Source organism: Kogia breviceps, unplaced genomic scaffold (assembly GCF_026419965.1).
Source record: "Kogia breviceps isolate mKogBre1 unplaced genomic scaffold, mKogBre1 haplotype 1 scaffold_89, whole genome shotgun sequence".
Lineage (NCBI taxonomy): Eukaryota > Metazoa > Chordata > Mammalia > Artiodactyla > Physeteridae > Kogia > Kogia breviceps.
In genome coordinates, this window is record NW_026712108.1 from 338,955 (window position 1) to 359,336 (window position 20,382).

Sequence of the window (20,382 nt, forward strand, 5' to 3'; positions counted from 1 at the left end):
GGGGGGGGCGGGGGCGAGAGATTTCTTTGTAGTGCTGATTTGCTCTCCCAGGTTGCTTGGTTGGCCAAAAAGGGCGTATGCGTTTTTTCCTGAATATATTCAGGAAAAAACGCATACGCCCTTTTTGGCCAACCGCATCATTGTCCACGTTCTGGCGCTTTTCATGTGCTATCGGGGCCATTCCGATGTACCCGTTGACATCCGTTTCCTGCAGTTCTGCCTTGCGTTCAGCGCCTCTTCGTAGCCTGACCTCAATATATTTTGGGGCGATAGTTATCGTTTAGAACTCTGCAGGTTTGGGAAGTGCAGGGCCCCTGAGCTCCATTTCCCAAGTCGCTTTTTTGTGAGTGGGACGCAACACGGCTGGATGGCTTCACGCCCTATTGTCGATCCGCGGTGGCAGGCTGAACCGCTGGTGAATTCTTCTTCGTGATGGGAAATGAGAGTGACATGTGCCCGACCAAACACCTCCAGCGAGTCTCTCATTGGTTCCCCCTCTTGCAGTTCATCCTGCGGACAAATTGCAGACGGTACGAAAGAGGCATGGAAAGGCGCCGAGTCTCCAAGTGGGGAGATTGTTAGTAAGGGGGCCTGAATGGAGAACACGAGCACCAGGAGAGGAAAACTGAGGTGAGTTTCAGAAAGCTTTCCCGATCCCACGGTGTAGCATCCGCTGGGTTTCCAATGACTGCTTTCGCTGTCGGAAGATTGCGTTGAACCTGGAGAGTTGGGAGCCATGGAATGGGGAGCACGCAGGATTCCTTTCAAGGGTCTGCATTTGCTTTCCCAACCTCACCAATCGTCTCAGCCCCAAGAGTGTCCAGCCTTATGTCTTCTGCCGCTGGGGCTGTAGATGTGGTCAATCCTGGTTGCATACCAGTCCCTGAACGCATTTTGGAAGAATTTCTCTCTGTTTTGCCCTGCTTGTTTCTTCTTTGTGTTGGAAATGTATCCTCAGAATGGGTCTGAGCTGATTTTCCCTGCTGGTTTTAGGCCGCTTTACACACCCTTGATGCACTTACACAGAGATATCAAGACTTAGCTTTTAAGATGCTTACTAGTCGGATAGATACTTGTGCGATGAACAGGGTCTGGTGAGTCCAGTTGATTGAGCAAGGAGTAGGTCGTGTCCATTCCATATTCGGTTTTCGGAAGGGTATCTGTGCTCATTTCAAACTCGAGTTTTATGCGTCACCGCACCTCACCTTTCCCCTGAAGCAGGCATAAGTGTGTTTTCTAAAAGCGTGACTCTGTTCTGTTTGGGGATTCCGTTCATGGGGAGCGATTTTTACATTCCCTCGATAAGTGATATCATAAGTTTCTTTTTTTGTGGGACTTATTTCACTGAGGATGATCGTACCTAAATCCACTCAGGATGCTGCTACCAGCCTCATGACGTGGATTTCATGGCTGAGTGACACTCCATTGGACCTACGTAGCACCACTTGTCCACTTGTCCACTTGTCTTTGTCCACTTGTCCACTCGTCTTTGTCCACTTGGCTCTTTCCTGGGATATGAAACGTGTACCGGAGTGGAGGTTCTTGTCAAGACAGCAGCCCTCAACTTTGGGGTCCCTGTGTCTGGTTGATTTTTTCATTTTCCCAAGGTCAACGCCCATGTGGGGAAGTGCCCTATGCTCTGTGGTTCTGTGTTTGACATGGTTTGGGAAAGAGGATACACTTGTGAAGATTGGCTGTTGGCCATTGACATCACGCCCATCAGCTTAACAAGGCTCCCTTGACTCCGTGGGCTGTCCTGCCTTTCTGGTTTTTAGACTTTTTTTCGCCTGGCCCTTTTGCCCCGGGGGAGGGGGCGAGAGATTTCTTTGTAGTGCTGATTTGCTCTCCCAGGTTGCTTGGTTGGCCAAAAAGGGCGTATGCGTTTTTTCCTGAATATATTCAGGAAAAAACGCATACGCCCTTTTTGGCCAACCGCATCATTGTCCACGTTCTGGCGCTTTTCATGTGCTATCGGGGCCATTCCGATGTACCCGTTGACATCCGTTTCCTGCAGTTCTGCCTTGCGTTCAGCGCCTCTTCGTAGCCTGACCTCAATATATTTTGGGGCGATAGTTATCGTTTAGAACTCTGCAGGTTTGGGAAGTGCAGGGCCCCTGAGCTCCATTTCCCAAGTCGCTTTTTTGTGAGTGGGACGCAACACGGCTGGATGGCTTCACGCCCTATTGTCGATCCGCGGTGGCAGGCTGAACCGCTGGTGAATTCTTCTTCGTGATGGGAAATGAGAGTGACATGTGCCCGACCAAACACCTCCAGCGAGTCTCTCATTGGTTCCCCCTCTTGCAGTTCATCCTGCGGACAAATTGCAGACGGTACGAAAGAGGCATGGAAAGGCGCCGAGTCTCCAAGTGGGGAGATTGTTAGTAAGGGGGCCTGAATGGAGAACACGAGCACCAGGAGAGGAAAACTGAGGTGAGTTTCAGAAAGCTTTCCCGATCCCACGGTGTAGCATCCGCTGGGTTTCCAATGAGTGCTTTCGCTGTCGGAAGATTGCGTTGAACCTGGAGAGTTGGGAGCCATGGAATGGGGAGCACGCAGGATTCCTTTCAAGGGTCTGCATTTGCTTTCCCAACCTTACCAATCGTCTCAGCCCCAAGAGTGTCCAGCCTTATGTCTTCTGCCGCTGGGGCTGTAGATGTGGTCAATCCTGGTTGCATGCCAGTCCCTGAACGCATTTTGGAAGAATTTCTCTCTGTTTTGCCCTGCTTGTTTCTTCTTTGTGTTGGAAATGTATCCTCAGAATGGGTCTGAGCTGATTTTCCCTGCTGGTTTTAGGCCGCTTTACACACCCTTGATGCACTTACACAGAGATATCAAGACTTAGCTTTTAAGATGCTTACTAGTCGGATAGATACTTGTGCGATGAACAGGGTCTGGTGAGTCCAGTTGATTGAGCAAGGAGTAGGTCGTGTCCATTCCATATTCGGTTTTCGGAAGGGTATCTGTGCTCATTTCAAACTCGAGTTTTATGCGTCACCGCACCTCACCTTTCCCCTGAAGCAGGCATAAGTGTGTTTTCTAAAAGCGTGACTCTGTTCTGTTTGGGGATTCCGTTCATGGGGAGCGATTTTTACATTCCCTCGATAAGTGATATCATAAGTTTCTTTTTTTGTGGGACTTATTTCACTGAGGATGATCGTACCTAAATCCACTCAGGATGCTGCTACCAGCCTCATGACGTGGATTTCATGGCTGAGTGACACTCCATTGGACCTACGTAGCACCACTTGTCCACTTGTCCACTTGTCTTTGTCCACTTGTCCACTCGTCTTTGTCCACTTGGCTCTTTCCTGGGATATGAAACGTGTACCGGAGTGGAGGTTCTTGTCAAGACAGCAGCCCTCAACTTTGGGGTCCCTGTGTCTGGTTGATTTTTTCATTTTCCCAAGGTCAACGCCCATGTGGGGAAGTGCCCTATGCTCTGTGGTTCTGTGTTTTACATGGTTTGGGAAAGAGGATACACTTGTGAAGATTGGCTGTTGGCCATTGACATCCCGCCCATCAGCTTAACAAGGCTCCCTTGACTCCGTGGGCTGTCCTGCCTTTCTGGTTTTTAGACTTTTTTCGCCTGGCCATTTTGCCCCGGGGGGGGGGGGGGCGAGAGATTTCTTTGTAGTGCTGATTTGCTCTCCCAGGTTGCTTGGTTGGCCAAAAAGGGCGTATGCGTTTTTTCCTGAATATATTCAGGAAAAAACGCATACGCCCTTTTTGGCCAACCGCATCATTGTCCACGTTCTGGCGCTTTTCATGTGCTATCGGGGCCATTCCGATGTAGCCGTTGACATCCGTTTCCTGCAGTTCTGCCTTGCGTTCAGCGCCTCTTCGTAGCCTGACCTCAATATATTTTGGGGCGATAGTTATCGTTTAGAACTCTGCAGGTTTGGGAAGTGCAGGGCCCCTGAGCTCCATTTCCCAAGTCGCTTTTTTGTGAGTGGGACGCAACACGGCTGGATGGCTTCACGCCCTATTGTCGATCCGCGGTGGCAGGCTGAACCGCTGGTGAATTCTTCTTTGTGATGGGAAATGAGAGTGACATGTGCCCGACCAAACACCTCCAGCGAGTCTCTCATTGGTTCCCCCTCTTGCAGTTCATCCTGCGGACAAATTGCAGACAGTACGAAAGAGGCATGGAAAGGCGCCGAGTCTCCAAGTGGGGAGATTGTTAGTAAGGGGGCCTGAATGGAGAACACGAGCACCAGGAGAGGAAAACTGAGGTGAGTTTCAGAAAGCTTTCCCGATCCCACGGTGTAGCATCCGCTGGGTTTCCAATGAGTGCTTTCGCTGTCGGAAGATTGCGTTGAACCTGGAGAGTTGGGAGCCATGGAATGGGGAGCACGCAGGATTCCTTTCAAGGGTCTGCATTTGCTTTCCCAACCTCACCAATCGTCTCAGCCCCAAGAGTGTCCAGCCTTATGTCTTCTGCCGCTGGGGCTGTAGATGTGGTCAATCCTGGTTGCATGCCAGTCCCTGAACGCATTTTGGAAGAATTTCTCTCTGTTTTGCGCTGCTTGTTTCTTCTTTGTGTTGGAAATGTATCCTCAGAATGGGTCTGAGCTGATTTTCCCTGCTGGTTTTAGGCCGCTTTACACACCCTTGATGCACTTACACAGAGATATCAAGACTTAGCTTTTAAGATGCTTACTAGTCGGATAGATACTTGTGCGATGAACAGGGTCTGGTGAGTCCAGTTGATTGAGCAAGGAGTAGGTCGTGTCCATTCCATATTCGGTTTTCGGAAGGGTATCTGTGCTCATTTCAAACTCGAGTTTTATGCGTCACCGCACCTCACCTTTCCCCTGAAGCAGGCATAAGTGTGTTTTCTAAAAGCGTGACTCTGTTCTGTTTGGGGATTCCGTTCATGGGGAGCGATTTTTACATTCCCTCGATAAGTGATATCATAAGTTTCTTTTTTTGTGGGACTTATTTCACTGAGGATGATCGTACCTAAATCCACTCAGGATGCTGCTACCAGCCTCATGACGTGGATTTCATGGCTGAGTGACACTCCATTGGACCTACGTAGCACCACTTGTCCACTTGTCTTTGTCCACTTGTCCACTCGTCTTTGTCCACTTGGCTCTTTCCTGGGATATGAAACGTGTACCGGAGTGGAGGTTCTTGTCAAGACAGCAGCCCTCAACTTTGGGGTCCCTGTGTCTGGTTGATTTTTTCATTTTCCCAAGGTCAACGCCCATGTGGGGAAGTGCCCTATGCTCTGTGGTTCTGTGTTTGACATGGTTTGGGAAAGAGGATACACTTGTGAAGATTGGCTGTTGGCCATTGACATCCCGCCCATCAGCTTAACAAGGCTCCCTTGACTCCGTGGGCTGTCCTGCCTTTCTGGTTTTTAGACTTTTTTCGCCTGGCCCTTTTGCCCCGGGGGGGGGGTGGGCGAGAGATTTCTTTGTAGTGCTGATTTGCTCTCCCAGGTTGCTTGGTTGGCCAAAAAGGGCGTATGCGTTTTTTCCTGAATATATTCAGGAAAAAACGCATACGCCCTTTTTGGCCAACTGCATCATTGTCCACGTTCTGGCGCTTTTCATGTGCTATCGGGGCCATTCCGATGTACCCGTTGACATCCATTTCCTGCAGTTCTGCCTTGCGTTCAGCGCCTCTTCGTAGCCTGACCTCAATATATTTTGGGGCGATAGTTATCGTTTAGAACTCTGCAGGTTTGGGAAGTGCAGGGCCCCTGAGCTCCATTTCCCAAGTCGCTTTTTTGTGAGTGGGACGCAACACGGCTGGATGGCTTCACGCCCTATTGTCGATCCGCGGTGGCAGGCTGAACCGCTGGTGAATTCTTCTTCGTGATGGGAAATGAGAGTGACATGTGCCCGACCAAACACCTCCAGCGAGTCTCTCATTGGTTCCCCCTCTTGCAGTTCATCCTGCGGACAAATTGCAGACGGTACGAAAGAGGCATGGAAAGGCGCCGAGTCTCCAAGTGGGGAGATTGTTAGTAAGGGGGCCTGAATGGAGAACACGAGCACCAGGAGAGGAAAACTGAGGTGAGTTTCAGAAAGCTTTCCCGATCCCACGGTGTAGCATCCGCTGGGTTTCCAATGAGTGCTTTCGCTGTCGGAAGATTGCGTTGAACCTGGAGAGTTGGGAGCCATGGAATGGGGAGCACGCAGGATTCCTTTCAAGGGTCTGCATTTGCTTTCCCAACCTTACCAATCGTCTCAGCCCCAAGAGTGTCCAGCCTTATGTCTTCTGCCGCTGGGGCTGTAGATGTGGTCAATCCTGGTTGCATGCCAGTCCCTGAACGCATTTTGGAAGAATTTCTCTCTGTTTTGCCCTGCTTGTTTCTTCTTTGTGTTGGAAATGTATCCTCAGAATGGGTCTGAGCTGATTTTCCCTGCTGGTTTTAGGCCACTTTACACACACTTGATGCACTTACACAGAGATATCAAGACTTAGCTTTTAAGATGCTTACTAGTCGGATAGATACTTGTGCGATGAACAGGGTCTGGTGAGTCCAGTTGATTGAGCAAGGAGTAGGTCGTGTCCATTCCATATTCGGTTTTCGGAAGGGTATCTGTGCTCATTTCAAACTCGAGTTTTATGCGTCACCGCACCTCACCTTTCCCCTGAAGCAGGCATAAGTGTGTTTTCTAAAAGCGTGACTCTGTTCTGTTTGGGGATTCCGTTCATGGGGAGCGATTTTTACATTCCCTCGATAAGTGATATCATAAGTTTCTTTTTTTGTGGGACTTATTTCACTGAGGATGATCGTACCTAAATCCACTCAGGATGCTGCTACCAGCCTCATGACGTGGATTTCATGGCTGAGTGACACTCCATTGGACCTACGTAGCACCACTTGTCCACTTGTCCACTTGTCTTTGTCCACTTGTCCACTCGTCTTTGTCCACTTGGCTCTTTCCTGGGATATGAAACGTGTACCGGAGTGGAGGTTCTTGTCAAGACAGCAGCCCTCAACTTTGGGGTCCCTGTGTCTGGTTGATTTTTTCATTTTCCCAAGGTCAACGCCCATGTGGGGAAGTGCCCTATGCTCTGTGGTTCTGTGTTTTACATGGTTTGGGAAAGAGGATACACTTGTGAAGATTGGCTGTTGGCCATTGACATCCCGCCCATCAGCTTAACAAGGCTCCCTTGACTCCGTGGGCTGTCCTGCCTTTCTGGTTTTTAGACTTTTTTCGCCTGGCCCTTTTGCCCCGGGGGGGGGGGCGAGAGATTTCTTTGTAGTGCTGATTTGCTCTCCCAGGTTGCTTGGTTGGCCAAAAAGGGCGTATGCGTTTTTTCCTGAATATATTCAGGAAAAAACGCATACGCCCTTTTTGGCCAACCGCATCATTGTCCACGTTCTGGCTCTTTTCATGTGCTATCGGGGCCATTCCGATGTACCCGTTGACATCCGTTTCCTGCAGTTCTGCCTTGCGTTCAGCGCCTCTTCGTAGCCTGACCTCAATATATTTTGGGGCGATAGTTATCGTTTAGAACTCTGCAGGTTTGGGAAGTGCAGGGCCCCTGAGCTCCATTTCCCAAGTCGCTTTTTTGTGAGTGGGACGCAACACGGCTGGATGGCTTCACGCCCTATTGTCGATCCGCGGTGGCAGGCTGAACCGCTGGTGAATTCTTCTTCGTGATGGGAAATGAGAGTGACATGTGCCCGACCAAACACCTCCAGCGAGTCTCTCATTGGTTCCCCCTCTTGCAGTTCATCCTGCGGACAAATTGCAGACAGTACGAAAGAGGCATGGAAAGGCGCCGAGTCTCCAAGTGGGGAGATTGTTAGTAAGGGGGCCTGAATGGAGAACACGAGCACCAGGAGAGGAAAACTGAGGTGAGTTTCAGAAAGCTTTCCCGATCCCACGGTGTAGCATCCGCTGGGTTTCCAATGAGTGCTTTCGCTGTCGGAAGATTGCGTTGAACCTGGAGAGTTGGGAGCCATGGAATGGGGAGCACGCAGGATTCCTTTCAAGGGTCTGCATTTGCTTTCCCAACCTCACCAATCGTCTCAGCCCCAAGAGTGTCCAGCCTTATGTCTTCTGCCGCTGGGGCTGTAGATGTGGTCAATCCTGGTTGCATGCCAGTCCCTGAACGCATTTTGGAAGAATTTCTCTCTGTTTTGCCCTGCTTGTTTCTTCTTTGTGTTGGAAATGTATCCTCAGAATGGGTCTGAGCTGATTTTCCCTGCTGGTTTTAGGCCGCTTTACACACCCTTGATGCACTTACACAGAGATATCAAGACTTAGCTTTTAAGATGCTTACTAGTCGGATAGATACTTGTGCGATGAACAGGGTCTGGTGAGTCCAGTTGATTGAGCAAGGAGTAGGTCGTGTCCATTCCATATTCGGTTTTCGGAAGGGTATCTGTGCTCATTTCAAACTCGAGTTTTATGCGTCACCGCACCTCACCTTTCCCCTGAAGCAGGCATAAGTGTGTTTTCTAAAAGCGTGACTCTGTTCTGTTTGGGGATTCCGTTCATGGGGAGCGATTTTTACATTCCCTCGATAAGTGATATCATAAGTTTCTTTTTTTGTGGGACTTATTTCACTGAGGATGATCGTACCTAAATCCACTCAGGATGCTGCTACCAGCCTCATGACGTGGATTTCATGGCTGAGTGACACTCCAGTGGACCTACGTAGCACCACTTGTCCACTTGTCCACTTGTCTTTGTCCACTTGTCCACTCGTCTTTGTCCACTTGGCTCTTTCCTGGGATATGAAACGTGTACCGGAGTGGAGGTTCTTGTCAAGACAGCAGCCCTCAACTTTGGGGTCCCTGTGTCTGGTTGATTTTTTCATTTTCCCAAGGTCAACGCCCATGTGTGGAAGTGCCCTATGCTCTGTGGTTCTGTGTTTTACATGGTTTGGGAAAGAGGATACACTTGTGAAGATTGGCTGTTGGCCATTGACATCCCGCCCATCAGCTTAACAAGGCTCCCTTGACTCCGTGGGCTGTCCTGCCTTTCTGGTTTTTAGACTTTTTTCGCCTGGCCCTTTTGCCCCCGGGGGGGGGCGAGAGATTTCTTTGTAGTGCTGATTTGCTCTCCCAGGTTGCTTGGTTGGCCAAAAAGGGCGTATGCGTTTTTTCCTGAATATATTCAGGAAAAAACGCATACGCCCTTTTTGGCCAACCGCATCATTGTCCACGTTCTGGCGCTTTTCATGTGCTATCGGGGCCATTCCGATGTACCCGTTGACATCCGTTTCCTGCAGTTCTGCCTTGCGTTCAGCGCCTCTTCGTAGCCTGACCTCAATATATTTTGGGGCGATAGTTATCGTTTAGAACTCTGCAGGTTTGGGAAGTGCAGGGCCCCTGAGCTCCATTTCCCAAGTCGCTTTTTTGTGAGTGGGACGCAACACGGCTGGATGGCTTCACGCCCTATTGTCGATCCGCGGTGGCAGGCTGAACCGCTGGTGAATTCTTCTTCGTGATGGGAAATGAGAGTGACATGTGCCCGACCAAACACCTCCAGCGAGTCTCTCATTGGTTCCCCCTCTTGCAGTTCATCCTGCGGACAAATTGCAGACGGTACGAAAGAGGCATGGAAAGGCGCCGAGTCTCCAAGTGGGGAGATTGTTAGTAAGGGGGCCTGAATGGAGAACACGAGCACCAGGAGAGGAAAACTGAGGTGAGTTTCAGAAAGCTTTCCCGATCCCACGGTGTAGCATCCGCTGGGTTTCCAATGAGTGCTTTCGCTGTCGGAAGATTGCGTTGAACCTGGAGAGTTGGGAGCCATGGAATGGGGAGCACGCAGGATTCCTTTCAAGGGTCTGCATTTGCTTTCCCAACCTCACCAATCGTCTCAGCCCCAAGAGTGTCCAGCCTTATGTCTTCTGCCGCTGGGGCTGTAGATGTGGTCAATCCTGGTTGCATACCAGTCCCTGAACGCATTTTGGAAGAATTTCTCTCTGTTTTGCCCTGCTTGTTTCTTCTTTGTGTTGGAAATGTATCCTCAGAATGGGTCTGAGCTGATTTTCCCTGCTGGTTTTAGGCCGCTTTACACACCCTTGATGCACTTACACAGAGATATCAAGACTTAGCTTTTAAGATGCTTACTAGTCGGATAGATACTTGTGCGATGAACAGGGTCTGGTGAGTCCAGTTGATTGAGCAAGGAGTAGGTCGTGTCCATTCCATATTCGGTTTTCGGAAGGGTATCTGTGCTCATTTCAAACTCGAGTTTTATGCGTCACCGCACCTCACCTTTCCCCTGAAGCAGGCATAAGTGTGTTTTCTAAAAGCGTGACTCTGTTCTGTTTGGGGATTCCGTTCATGGGGAGCGATTTTTACATTCCCTCGATAAGTGATATCATAAGTTTCTTTTTTTGTGGGACTTATTTCACTGAGGATGATCGTACCTAAATCCACTCAGGATGCTGCTACCAGCCTCATGACGTGGATTTCATGGCTGAGTGACACTCCATTGGACCTACGTAGCACCACTTGTCCACTTGTCCACTTGTCTTTGTCCACTTGTCCACTCGTCTTTGTCCACTTGGCTCTTTCCTGGGATATGAAACGTGTACCGGAGTGGAGGTTCTTGTCAAGACAGCAGCCCTCAACTTTGGGGTCCCTGTGTCTGGTTGATTTTTTCATTTTCCCAAGGTCAACGCCCATGTGGGGAAGTGCCCTATGCTCTGTGGTTCTGTGTTTTACATGGTTTGGGAAAGAGGATACACTTGTGAAGATTGGCTGTTGGCCATTGACATCCCGCCCATCAGCTTAACAAGGCTCCCTTGACTCCGTGGGCTGTCCTGCCTTTCTGGTTTTTAGACTTTTTTCGCCTGGCCCTTTTGCCCCGGGGGGGGGGGGGGGGCGAGAGATTTCTTTGTAGTGCTGATTTGCTCTCCCAGGTTGCTTGGTTGGCCAAAAAGGGCGTATGCGTTTTTTCCTGAATATATTCAGGAAAAAACGCATACGCCCTTTTTGGCCAACCGCATCATTGTCCACGTTCTGGCGCTTTTCATGTGCTATCGGGGCCATTCCGATGTACCCGTTGACATCCGTTTCCTGCAGTTCTGCCTTGCGTTCAGCGCCTCTTCGTAGCCTGACCTCAATATATTTTGGGGCGATAGTTATCGTTTAGAACTCTGCAGGTTTGGGAAGTGCAGGGCCCCTGAGCTCCATTTCCCAAGTCGCTTTTTTGTGAGTGGGACGCAACACGGCTGGATGGCTTCACGCCCTATTGTCGATCCGCGGTGGCAGGCTGAACCGCTGGTGAATTCTTCTTCGTGATGGGAAATGAGAGTGACATGTGCCCGACCAAACACCTCCAGCGAGTCTCTCATTGGTTCCCCCTCTTGCAGTTCATCCTGCGGACAAATTGCAGACGGTACGAAAGAGGCATGGAAAGGCGCCGAGTCTCCAAGTGGGGAGATTGTTAGTAAGGGGGCCTGAATGGAGAACACGAGCACCAGGAGAGGAAAACTGAGGTGAGTTTCAGAAAGCTTTCCCGATCCCACGGTGTAGCATCCGCTGGGTTTCCAATGAGTGCTTTCGCTGTCGGAAGATTGCGTTGAACCTGGAGAGTTGGGAGCCATGGAATGGGGAGCACGCAGGATTCCTTTCAAGGGTCTGCATTTGCTTTCCCAACCTCACCAATCGTCTCAGCCCCAAGAGTGTCCAGCCTTATGTCTTCTGCCGCTGGGGCTGTAGATGTGGTCAATCCTGGTTGCATGCCAGTCCCTGAACGCATTTTGGAAGAATTTCTCTCTGTTTTGCCCTGCTTGTTTCTTCTTTGTGTTGGAAATGTATCCTCAGAATGGGTCTGAGCTGATTTTCCCTGCTGGTTTTAGGCCGCTTTACACACCCTTGATGCACTTACACAGAGATATCAAGACTTAGCTTTTAAGATGCTTACTAGTCGGATAGATACTTGTGCGATGAACAGGGTCTGGTGAGTCCAGTTGATTGAGCAAGGAGTAGGTCGTGTCCATTCCATATTCGGTTTTCGGAAGGGTATCTGTGCTCATTTCAAACTCGAGTTTTATGCGTCACCGCACCTCACCTTTCCCCTGAAGCAGGCATAAGTGTGTTTTCTAAAAGCGTGACTCTGTTCTGTTTGGGGATTCCGTTCATGGGGAGCGATTTTTACATTCCCTCGATAAGTGATATCATAAGTTTCTTTTTTTGTGGGACTTATTTCACTGAGGATGATCGTACCTAAATCCACTCAGGATGCTGCTACCAGCCTCATGACGTGGATTTCATGGCTGAGTGACACTCCATTGGACCTACGTAGCACCACTTGTCCACTTGTCCACTTGTCTTTGTCCACTTGTCCACTCGTCTTTGTCCACTTGGCTCTTTCCTGGGATATGAAACGTGTACCGGAGTGGAGGTTCTTGTCAAGACAGCAGCCCTCAACTTTGGGGTCCATGTGTCTGGTTGATTTTTTCATTTTCCCAAGGTCAACGCCCATGTGGGGAAGTGCCCTATGCTCTGTGGTTCTGTGTTTGACATGGTTTGGGAAAGAGGATACACTTGTGAAGATTGGCTGTTGGCCATTGACATCCCGCCCATCAGCTTAACAAGGCTCCCTTGACTCCGTGGGCTGTCCTGCCTTTCTGGTTTTTAGACTTTTTTCGCCTGGCCCTTTTGCCCCGGGGGGGGGGGGGGCGAGAGATTTCTTTGTAGTGCTGATTTGCTCTCCCAGGTTGCTTGGTTGGCCAAAAAGGGCGTATGCGTTTTTTCCTGAATATATTCAGGAAAAAACGCATACGCCCTTTTTGGCCAACCGCATCATTGTCCACGTTCTGGCGCTTTTCATGTGCTATCGGGGCCATTCCGATGTACCCGTTGACATCCGTTTCCTGCAGTTCTGCCTTGCGTTCAGCGCCTCTTCGTAGCCTGACCTCAATATATTTTGGGGCGATAGTTATCGTTTAGAACTCTGCAGGTTTGGGAAGTGCAGGGCCCCTGAGCTCCATTTCCCAAGTCGCTTTTTTGTGAGTGGGACGCAACACGGCTGGATGGCTTCACGCCCTATTGTCGATCCGCGGTGGCAGGCTGAACCGCTGGTGAATTCTTCTTCGTGATGGGAAATGAGAGTGACATGTGCCCGACCAAACACCTCCAGCGAGTCTCTCATTGGTTCCCCCTCTTGCAGTTCATCCTGCGGACAAATTGCAGACGGTACGAAAGAGGCATGGAAAGGCGCCGAGTCTCCAAGTGGGGAGATTGTTAGTAAGGGGGCCTGAATGGAGAACACGAGCACCAGGAGAGGAAAACTGAGGTGAGTTTCAGAAAGCTTTCCCGATCCCACGGTGTAGCATCCGCTGGGTTTCCAATGAGTGCTTTCGCTGTCGGAAGATTGCGTTGAACCTGGAGAGTTGGGAGCCATGGAATGGGGAGCACGCAGGATTCCTTTCAAGGGTCTGCATTTGCTTTCCCAACCTCACCAATCGTCTCAGCCCCAAGAGTGTCCAGCCTTATGTCTTCTGCCGCTGGGGCTGTAGATGTGGTCAATCCTGGTTGCATGCCAGTCCCTGAACGCATTTTGGAAGAATTTCTCTCTGTTTTGCCCTGCTTGTTTCTTCTTTGTGTTGGAAATGTATCCTCAGAATGGGTCTGAGCTGATTTTCCCTGCTGGTTTTAGGCCGCTTTACACACCCTTGATGCACTTACACAGAGATATCAAGACTTAGCTTTTAAGATGCTTACTAGTCGGATAGATACTTGTGCGATGAACAGGGTCTGGTGAGTCCAGTTGATTGAGCAAGGAGTAGGTCGTGTCCATTCCATATTCGGTTTTCGGAAGGGTATCTGTGCTCATTTCAAACTCGAGTTTTATGCGTCACCGCACCTCACCTTTCCCCTGAAGCAGGCATAAGTGTGTTTTCTAAAAGCGTGACTCTGTTCTGTTTGGGGATTCCGTTCATGGGGAGCGATTTTTACATTCCCTCGATAAGTGATATCATAAGTTTCTTTTTTTGTGGGACTTATTTCACTGAGGATGATCGTACCTAAATCCACTCAGGATGCTGCTACCAGCCTCATGACGTGGATTTCATGGCTGAGTGACACTCCATTGGACCTACGTAGCACCACTTGTCCACTTGTCCACTTGTCTTTGTCCACTTGTCCACTCGTCTTTGTCCACTTGGCTCTTTCCTGGGATATGAAACGTGTACCGGAGTGGAGGTTCTTGTCAAGACAGCAGCCCTCAACTTTGGGGTCCCTGTGTCTGGTTGATTTTTTCATTTTCCCAAGGTCAACGCCCATGTGGGGAAGTGCCCTATGCTCTGTGGTTCTGTGTTTTACATGGTTTGGGAAAGAGGATACACTTGTGAAGATTGGCTGTTGGCCATTGACATCCCGCCCATCAGCTTAACAAGGCTCCCTTGACTCCGTGGGCTGTCCTGCCTTTCTGGTTTTTAGACTTTTTTCGCCTGGCCCTTTTGCCCCGGGGGGGAGGCGAGAGATTTCTTTGTAGTGCTGATTTGCTCTCCCAGGTTGCTTGGTTGGCCAAAAAGGGCGTATGCGTTTTTTCCTGAATATATTCAGGAAAAAACGCATACGCCCTTTTTGGCCAACCGCATCATTGTCCACGTTCTGGCGCTTTTCATGTGCTATCGGGGCCATTCCGATGTACCCGTTGACATCCGTTTCCTGCAGTTCTGCCTTGCGTACAGCGCCTCTTCGTAGCCTGACCTCAATATATTTTGGGGCGATAGTTATCGTTTAGAACTCTGCAGGTTTGGGAAGTGCAGGGCCCCTGAGCTCCATTTCCCAAGTCGCTTTTTTTGTGAGTGGGACGCAACACGGCTGGATGGCTTCACGCCCTATTGTCGATCCGCGGTGGCAGGCTGAACCGCTGGTGAATTCTTCTTCGTGATGGGAAATGAGAGTGACATGTGCCCGACCAAACACCTCCAGCGAGTCTCTCATTGGTTCCCCCTCTTGCAGTTCATCCTGCGGACAAATTGCAGACGGTACGAAAGAGGCATGGAAAGGCGCCGAGTCTCCAAGTGGGGAGATTGTTAGTAAGGGGGCCTGAATGGAGAACACGAGCACCAGGAGAGGAAAACTGAGGTGAGTTTCAGAAAGCTTTCCCGATCCCACGGTGTAGCATCCGCTGGGTTTCCAATGAGTGCTTTCGCTGTCGGAAGATTGCGTTGAACCTGGAGAGTTGGGAGCCATGGAATGGGGAGCACGCAGGATTCCTTTCAAGGGTCTGCATTTGCTTTCCCAACCTCACCAATCGTCTCAGCCCCAAGAGTGTCCAGCCTTATGTCTTCTGCCGCTGGGGCTGTAGATGTGGTCAATCCTGGTTGCATGCCAGTCCCTGAACGCATTTTGGAAGAATTTCTCTCTGTTTTGCCCTGCTTGTTTCTTCTTTGTGTTGGAAATGTATCCTCAGAATGGGTCTGAGCTGATTTTCCCTGCTGGTTTTAGGCCGCTTTACACACCCTTGATGCACTTACACAGAGATATCAAGACTTAGCTTTTAAGATGCTTACTAGTCGGATAGATACTTGTGCGATGAACAGGGTCTGGTGAGTCCAGTTGATTGAGCAAGGAGTAGGTCGTGTCCATTCCATATTCGGTTTTCGGAAGGGTATCTGTGCTCATTTCAAACTCGAGTTTTATGCGTCACCGCACCTCACCTTTCCCCTGAAGCAGGCATAAGTGTGTTTTCTAAAAGCGTGACTCTGTTCTGTTTGGGGATTCCGTTCATGGGGAGCGATTTTTACATTCCCTCGATAAGTGATATCATAAGTTTCTTTTTTTGTGGGACTTATTTCACTGAGGATGATCGTACCTAAATCCACTCAGGATGCTGCTACCAGCCTCATGACGTGGATTTCATGGCTGAGTGACACTCCATTGGACCTACGTAGCACCACTTGTCCACTTGTCCACTTGTCTTTGTCCACTTGTCCACTCGTCTTTGTCCACTTGGCTCTTTCCTGGGATATGAAACGTGTACCGGAGTGGAGGTTCTTGTCAAGACAGCAGCCCTCAACTTTGGGGTCCCTGTGTCTGGTTGATTTTTTCATTTTCCCAAGGTCAACGCCCATGTGGGGAAGTGCCCTATGCTCTGTGGTTCTGTGTTTGACATGGTTTGGGAAAGAGGATACACTTGTGAAGATTGGCTGTTGGCCATTGACATCCCGCCCATCAGCTTAACAAGGCTCCCTTGACTCCGTGGGCTGTCCTGCCTTTCTGGTTTTTAGACTTTTTTCGCCTGGCCCTTTTGCCCCGGGGGGGGGGGGCGAGAGATTTCTTTGTAGTGCTGATTTGCTCTCCCAGGTTGCTTGGTTGGCCAAAAAGGGCGTATGCGTTTTTTCCTGAATATATTCAGGAAAAAACGCATACGCCCTTTTTGGCCAACCGCATCATTGTCCACGTTCTGGCGCTTTTCATGTGCTATCGGGGCCATTCCGATGTACCCGTTGACATCCGTTTCCTGCAGTTCTGCCTTGCGTTCAGCGCCTCTTCGTAGCCTGACCTCAATATATTTTGGGGCGATAGTTATCGTTTAGAACTCTGCAGGTTTGGGAAGTGCAGGGCCCCTGAGCTCCATTTCCCAAGTCGCTTTTTTGTGAGTGGGACGCAACACGGCTGGATGGCTTCACGCCCTATTGTCGATCCGCGGTGGCAGGCTGAACCGCTGGTGAATTCTTCTTCGTGATGGGAAATGAGAGTGACATGTGCCCGACCAAACACCTCCAGCGAGTCTCTCATTGGTTCCCCCTCTTGCAGTTCATCCTGCGGACAAATTGCAGACGGTACGAAAGAGGCATGGAAAGGCGCCGAGTCTCCAAGTGGGGAGATTGTTAGTAAGGGGGCCTGAATGGAGAACACGAGCACCAGGAGAGGAAAACTGAGGTGAGTTTCAGAAAGCTTTCCCGATCCCACGGTGTAGCATCCGCTGGGTTTCCAATGAGTGCTTTCGCTGTCGGAAGATTGCGTTGAACCTGGAGAGTTGGGAGCCATGGAATGGGGAGCACGCAGGATTCCTTTCAAGGGTCTGCATTTGCTTTCCCAACCTCACCAATCGTCTCAGCCCCAAGAGTGTCCAGCCTTATGTCTTCTGCCGCTGGGGCTGTAGATGTGGTCAATCCTGGTTGCATGCCAGTCCCTGAACGCATTTTGGAAGAATTTCTCTCTGTTTTGCCCTGCTTGTTTCTTCTTTGTGTTGGAAATGTATCCTCAGAATGGGTCTGAGCTGATTTTCCCTGCTGGTTTTAGGCCGCTTTACACACCCTTGATGCACTTACACAGAGATATCAAGACTTAGCTTTTAAGATGCTTACTAGTCGGATAGATACTTGTGCGATGAACAGGGTCTGGTGAGTCCAGTTGATTGAGCAAGGAGTAGGTCGTGTCCATTCCATATTCGGTTTTCGGAAGGGTATCTGTGCTCATTTCAAACTCGAGTTTTATGCGTCACCGCACCTCACCTTTCCCCTGAAGCAGGCATAAGTGTGTTTTCTAAAAGCGTGACTCTGTTCTGTTTGGGGATTCCGTTCATGGGGAGCGATTTTTACATTCCCTCGATAAGTGATATCATAAGTTTCTTTTTTTGTGGGACTTATTTCACTGAGGATGATCGTACCTAAATCCACTCAGGATGCTGCTACCAGCCTCATGACGTGGATTTCATGGCTGAGTGACACTCCATTGGACCTACGTAGCACCACTTGTCCACTTGTCCACTTGTCTTTGTCCACTTGTCCACTCGTCTTTGTCCACTTGGCTCTTTCCTGGGATATGAAACGTGTACCGGAGTGGAGGTTCTTGTCAAGACAGCAGCCCTCAACTTTGGGGTCCCTGTGTCTGGTTGATTTTTTCATTTTCCCAAGGTCAACGCCCATGTGGGGAAGTGCCCTATGCTCTGTGGTTCTGTGTTTGACATGGTTTGGGAAAGAGGATACACTTGTGAAGATTGGCTGTTGGCCATTGACATCCCGCCCATCAGCTTAACAAGGCTCCCTTGACTCCGTGGGCTGTCCTGCCTTTCTGGTTTTTAGACTTTTTTCGCCTGGCCCTTTTGCCCCGGGGGGGGGGGGGGCGAGAGATTTCTTTGTAGTGCTGATTTGCTCTCCCAGGTTGCTTGGTTGGCCAAAAAGGGCGTATGCGTTTTTTCCTGAATATATTCAGGAAAAAACGCATACGCCCTTTTTGGCCAACCGCATCATTGTCCACGTTCTGGCGCTTTTCATGTGCTATCGGGGCCATTCCGATGTACCCGTTGACATCCGTTTCCTGCAGTTCTGCCTTGCGTTCAGCGCCTCTTCGTAGCCTGACCTCAATATATTTTGGGGCGATAGTTATCGTTTAGAACTCTGCAGGTTTGGGAAGTGCAGGGCCCCTGAGCTCCATTTCCCAAGTCGCTTTTTTGTGAGTGGGACGCAACACGGCTGGATGGCTTCACGCCCTATTGTCGATCCGCGGTGGCAGGCTGAACCGCTGGTGAATTCTTCTTCGTGATGGGAAATGAGAGTGACATGTGCCCGACCAAACACCTCCAGCGAGTCTCTCATTGGTTCCCCCTCTTGCAGTTCATCCTGCGGACAAATTGCAGACGGTACGAAAGAGGCATGGAAAGGCGCCGAGTCTCCAAGTGGGGAGATTGTTAGTAAGGGGGCCTGAATGGAGAACACGAGCACCAGGAGAGGAAAACTGAGGTGAGTTTCAGAAAGCTTTCCCGATCCCACGGTGTAGCATCCGCTGGGTTTCCAATGAGTGCTTTCGCTGTCGGAAGATTGCGTTGAACCTGGAGAGTTGGGAGCCATGGAATGGGGAGCACGCAGGATTCCTTTCAAGGGTCTGCATTTGCTTTCCCAACCTCACCAATCGTCTCAGCCCCAAGAGTGTCCAGCCTTATGTCTTCTGCCGCTGGGGCTGTAGATGTGGTCAATCCTGGTTGCATGCCAGTCCCTGAACGCATTTTGGAAGAATTTCTCTCTGTTTTGCCCTGCTTGTTTCTTCTTTGTGTTGGAAATGTATCCTCAGAATGGGTCTGAGCTGATTTTCCCTGCTGGTTTTAGGCCGCTTTACACACCCTTGATGCACTTACACAGAGATATCAAGACTTAGCTTTTAAGATGCTTACTAGTCGGATAGATACTTGTGCGATGAACAGGGTCTGGTGAGTCCAGTTGATTGAGCAAGGAGTAGGTCGTGTCCATTCCATATTCGGTTTTCGGAAGGGTATCTGTGCTCATTTCAAACTCGAGTTTTATGCGTCACCGCACCTCACCTTTCCCCTGAAGCAGGCATAAGTGTGTTTTCTAAAAGCGTGACTCTGTTCTGTTTGGGGATTCCGTTCATGGGGATCGATTTTTACATTCCCTCGATAAGTGATATCATAAGTTTCTTTTTTTGTGGGACTTATTTCACTGAGGATGATCGTACCTAAATCCACTCAGGATGCTGCTACCAGCCTCATGACGTGGATTTCATGGCTGAGTGACACTCCATTGGACCTACGTAGCACCACTTGTCCACTTGTCCACTTGTCTTTGTCCACTTGTCCACTCGTCTTTGTCCACTTGGCTCTTTCCTGGGATATGAAACGTGTACCGGAGTGGAGGTTCTTGTCAAGACAGCAGCCCTCAACTTTGGGGTCCCTGTGTCTGGTTGATTTTTTCATTTTCCCAAGGTCAACGCCCATGTGTGGAAGTGCCCTATGCTCTGTGGTTCTGTGTTTTACATGGTTTGGGAAAGAGGATACACTTGTGAAGATTGGCTGTTGGCCATTGACATCCCGCCCATCAGCTTAACAAGGCTCCCTTGACTCCGTGGGCTGTCCTGCCTTTCTGGTTTTTAGACTTTTTTCGCCTGGCCCTTTTGCCCCCGGGGGGGGGCGAGAGATTTCTTTGTAGTGCTGATTTGCTCTCCCAGGTTGCTTGGTTGGCCAAAAAGGACGTATGCGTTTTTTCCTGAATATATTCAGGAAAAAACGCATACGCCCTTTTTGGCCAACCGCATCATTGTCCACGTTCTGGCGCTTTTCATGTGCTATCGGGGCCATTCCGATGTACCCGTTGACATCCGTTTCCTGCAGTTCTGCCTTGCGTTCAGCGCCTCTTCGTAGCCTGACCTCAATATATTTTGGGGCGATAGTTATCGTTTAGAACTCTGCAGGTTTGGGAAGTGCAGGGCCCCTGAGCTCCATTTCCCAAGTCGCTTTTTTGTGAGTGGGACGCAACACGGCTGGATGGCTTCACGCCCTATTGTCGATCCGCGGTGGCAGGCTGAACCGCTGGTGAATTCTTCTTCGTGATGGGAAATGAGAGTGACATGTGCCCGACCAAACACCTCCAGCGAGTCTCTCATTGGTTCCCCCTCTTGCAGTTCATCCTGCGGACAAATTGCAGACGGTACGAAAGAGGCATGGAAAGGCGCCGAGTCTCCAAGTGGGGAGATTGTTAGTA